Source organism: Trachymyrmex septentrionalis, unplaced genomic scaffold (genome assembly GCF_001594115.1).
Source record: "Trachymyrmex septentrionalis isolate Tsep2-gDNA-1 unplaced genomic scaffold, Tsep1.0 scaffold331, whole genome shotgun sequence".
In the NCBI taxonomy this organism is placed as follows: domain Eukaryota; kingdom Metazoa; phylum Arthropoda; class Insecta; order Hymenoptera; family Formicidae; genus Trachymyrmex; species Trachymyrmex septentrionalis.
Genome location: NW_017305496.1, coordinates 45238 through 50008, shown reverse-complemented (window position 1 = coordinate 50008; position 4771 = coordinate 45238). Strand labels below are relative to the sequence as shown.

General features: G+C 39.4%; 1 protein-coding gene across 3 annotated transcripts in view; it reads right to left on the bottom strand.

The window, feature by feature from the left end:
* The window catches only part of LOC108750207 (colorectal mutant cancer protein), an 81084-nt gene that overhangs the window by 43887 nt on the left and 32426 nt on the right, over window positions 1-4771 (bottom strand). The window lies entirely within an intron of this gene.

Here is a 4771-nt window from a genome sequence, read left to right as displayed (position 1 = left end):
TTAACGCATTATGATTGTTCTACGATCATAGTGTGCACTTTGTTTCCCCGTTTCTCTGGCTTCTTTCCTCTTTGTGATCGTTTTATCAACAATCATATTTCTCAATGTATGCTCTTCTGTTTCTTCTGAAGTTCGTTTATCTTCGAGCAATGGAAAATGAAAAGCGGGATAAGAAGGCAAAAAGGCAAGATGCGATAAATAGTAAAGAGCAAGGAACAGGAAATAAAAAGCACATTGTAGAAACAGACTTTAGGCCGGATCTACAATAGATTTTTAGGCCGTGAGAAATGGATGAATCACGATCGATTATTCTTGTCGCATTCGGCTGTAATTGATCAGTTTCTTATGGCTTGAGACTTAAAACACTTATTGTAGATCCGGACTAAAGCTACGCGTGAGATAATCTGATCGAGAATCGGCCAATGTTTTATGATGAACAAAAGCGATTTTTCGCAAATCGATGCTTTCAATTTTCTATACAATTGTCGGCATTTTTAGTTTAATTTAATTCATTGTTTACCCATTGAATTACATTCGAAAAACGTGTAAATACACAAATGGTGAGATAGCAGTAATGCTGCTGCTGTGAAATCTATCGGAATAATTCAGAAAAGTATTTGACTTGAAACATTTTATACATGCATCGATTGAACACGACGCACGGAAAGTACGATTTTGTTGAAGTATAAAAATTTTATCTAGATACAGATCTGAAAATAATTACCATCGAAATAATTATGTTACATACTCAAGCTAATTGTTGGAATGTCAGAACTTTTTGCAGCAACGTCCTACTTGAGCTACATCATTATTTCGATGTTCCAACGTAATCATTTCAGGTCTGTAAATAAATTTTTACTTCGGTAAAACCGCACTAAGAGAAAAGTATGATATTTATGACTATAATTACGTGGTTATAAATAATGGTTAGGAGTTCTATTTTTATAATTACTACTGTTATAATGTTCAAGTAATAATTATATTTATATCTACCAAAAAGGAACGCGTGTGTAGCTAGGCATCGAAAATAATTACAAGTTCTCAGTACATTCTTTTTGTCTATTCGTCAATTAATTATTCAATCATTTATTTTTTTACTGTCCCTTCCATTGCATCGTTTTTCGTTAAGGAAACGTTACGAATGTTCTGCTTGCGAATGAGCATCGATCGCTTCGAAGAGACACAGACAGCGCGTGCTTTGTTTGCCCGACGAGGATCAGGGATAGAGGGAACGAATTAAGATAAAACGAATCCATTAGATCCTAAGAACGGATGCCCTTTAAGGTGTAGGCGAGACAAGAAGAACCCGCAGCTGACATAATCACACGGGAGGAGAGATACGTGACTATTAACGCACTGCGCTTACGGCCGCGAGTCGCGAGAAAATTGCTGCAGCGGTTGTTAACCGAATAGCGAACACTTAAGCGAAATTATTAGGATCGCCGCAGATGGCTCCGCCTACCCTTCGGGTTTTCTCCCTCGTCCTTAACTCGTTAAAACGTACATCCCGCGCGCGGAAAAACGTCCCGTATGCGGCATCATATGTACGCGCGTTCCGCTCTTGCGGCCGTAATACCGTACAGGAATTATATAAATACGGCTCACACGCTCGCGTGACAAACCATTAATCACACGCTGCAGCAATAAGTCATCAGTTTTCTCGGCGATAAATAGGAAAAATCGCCAAGATGACGTCTCTCTACGAGAATACGACGCGGAAATGAACACCGCCGCGGATTCCGTCTCTCGGCGAGCCGGAGGACGAGGCCCGAGAGGTTCAAAGATAAAAACGTGGGGAGAGAGGGGGGGGGAGAAAAGAGGGGGAGGAGACCGCAGGAGAGCGATTGTATTAGTGTAATTACGTGGGCGGGACGGTCTGGGTGCGGCGTCTTAATTAACTCCGCTAATTTCTCGATTAACGCGACGTGGCTTCCCGCGGGAGGAAGATGAAAAAGGATCCGTAGGTCGGAAGATGACGATGGAAAGCGGTGGCTTTTTTCCGGCGGGGCGCTTTCCCAGCTGCCGCCGGCAAACGCCATTCGCGAATTATTCGCGTTCCGTGCGAAACGGGAAAACCGCCGCCGGGGGACGATTTTATCTCCCGAACTACATACATAGATAACTCCCGGTTGTTCGCACTTCTACGAGCTACGCGATTACGAGTGTCGACACGCCAAACGGAGCGTGTTATCCGAAACACCGCTCGAATGGAAAGCAAGTATAATTAGGAGCGGTGGGTTTTCTGAGCGCAATTCGCGGCCGCGTTACCGCGAATTATTTTCACAGTCCCGTGGAGGCGGCCACATCCTACCGTACCGTAAAAGTTACAATACGCGTAATTAGATTGCGCCATATACAGTTAAAGGCTCTAGATATAGCGAAGTAGCGCATTCCTTTTATCCGAGCCGAAATGTCGATAACCTTCCTATTGGCTATTTCGACCGCCATTTCGATCTAAAAACTTCTTCCTCTATTTACACTGGGCAACAAAATTAACGCAACACCTGTTCACTCTGCAAAAATTTCAAGATACAATAACTTCGTCAAAAATTGTCGTATCGGGATGTTTAAAAAAGCATTTTGCAGGTAGAAACCTCTACTTTTCGGATCGCTACTTAAAAAAACGGTCTCATGGAGATTTTATGAAATTACACAAACATAAATGAAGATATATCAGACCTCAAAATTTTTTATGAAATTTGCGAAGCTCCACGGAGTGGAATAAAAATTGTATACAAATGCGATTCACATAATTCGAAAGAGCGAATCTTTACCTTTAATTTACTTTTTTACGAAGCTTCGTACGATTTTTTTTCATCGAGTTATTCAACGTTCAAGCAAAAATGCTCCTTTTGCTCCAACATTGAATAACTCGATGAAAAAAAATCGTACGGAGCTTCGTAAAAAAGCAAATTAAAGATAAAGATTCGCTCTTCCGAATGATATAAATCGCATTTGTATACAATTTTTAATCCACTCCGTGGAACTCCGCAAATTTCGTAAAAAATTTTGAGATTTCATATCTTTCTTTATATTTGTGTAACTTCATGAAATCTTCATGAGATTGTTTTTTAAATAGCGATCTGAAAAGTAGACGTTTCAACCTGTAAAACGCTTTTTTAAACATCCCGATATGACAATTTTTAACGAAGTTATTGTATCTTGAAATTTGCCTATTTTTGCAGAGTGAACAGATGTTGCGTTAATTTTGTTGCCCAGTGTATTTAGAGATGACAGAATGAATAATTGAGTATTATAAAATGATATAAGAAAAATATTGTTTTTGATAGCTGAATTCAGCAATCAAAAGAACGAATAAGGTCAAAAAAATAGTCATAAATAATTCGCTTTGTTACTTTTCTAGTCCCTGAAAGAATAAATAAATTTATGATTTCGTAACATTTATTCATTTGTGGCCGCTATCATCACTAATTTGTGTAAAAAACTTTTGACTTATCGTCTCAGTTTCAAAATAATAAATGTTGCAAGTACACAAGACATATATTCTATAAAACAGACAAAGACGCGAGATCCGACCTCGAGACTCTGTGTATACCATTAGAAGATTAATTTAATACAAAACACACGTGTCTCTCTGGTTACTCAATGAATTTTTCCGAGATCTGGAGATATTTTCTCTCAGCTTCCTGCACCTGTTGGCGCAATTTTACCGCGCCTTACGGTATCATCACCGCCACGTACCGTTTATTGCGTATCACGAGAATTCATAGGGAAGACGACGAAGAGGTATGGAATTCTCGGGGCCCCCCCGACGACGAGAGGGCGGAAGTAAATATCCTCGGGAAAAAGGATGTGGGCGTCGCGATGGAAAATAACGATCGGTCGCCCTAGAAAAACATCGTCCCAGTCAGGATATTTCTTCGTCTTATACGAGACGAAGCCGTGAGGTAACCTCGACCGATCGTCGCCGGGTTATCATGCGCTCGGATCGCTCGTACGGGTCATTTGTTCGGGGGAAAAATTACGGAATCTTATTGCAGTCTTTATTACCTCGTCACGGCCTATCACCTATCGGGCTTCATTTTTTTATGGAGCTGCTTCGAGGCGCATCCTTCTTTACACGCTCTGATAACAATTTGTCCATCGACTGTGCGACGCCGTCTCGCTTTCTTCTTTCCTTCTACGGGCGGTTTCTTACAATTAGGGAATATTAATTACATTTCTGCCCAGAGAGCACAAAGTCGTCTAAAAGATGACTAAAAGACGACTAAATTGTTATAAAGATATCTTTTAGTGAAAGAATATAGTCGGCGAAAAGATGACTAAAAGATGACAGATGTAGCACTGCTAGTCATCTTATAGTCTTATTCATATGGATAACTAAAGGATAACTTCTTTGGATATTTTCTTTTAGTCGTCGTTAATACTTCTTTTAATTTTTATATTTTGATACATATAACGTTTAACAATGTTAATCAAATTCCTAAATTAATTTTTACACAAAACGAAATAAAATGGCATGACTGATAATATACGTCCCATTTCCTGCAATCTTTGTCGTGTGTCTTATGTGCAAGAGTCATTATCTTTCATCATAGTCCTCTTTGGCGACTCGATTACAAAAAAATATTTGATTGGTGTTCATTAGAACGCAAGTAAAATTTCTTATAATGCTGCACCTTCTATTCTGTCCCATATGATTTTCAAACACGAAAAACTGAACTCCATCTGATGGCGATCTCGCGTATTGTTCGAATGAGTGATAAAAAGTATCAAAATAATGGGAAGATATTTTTTACCTTTTGCTTTT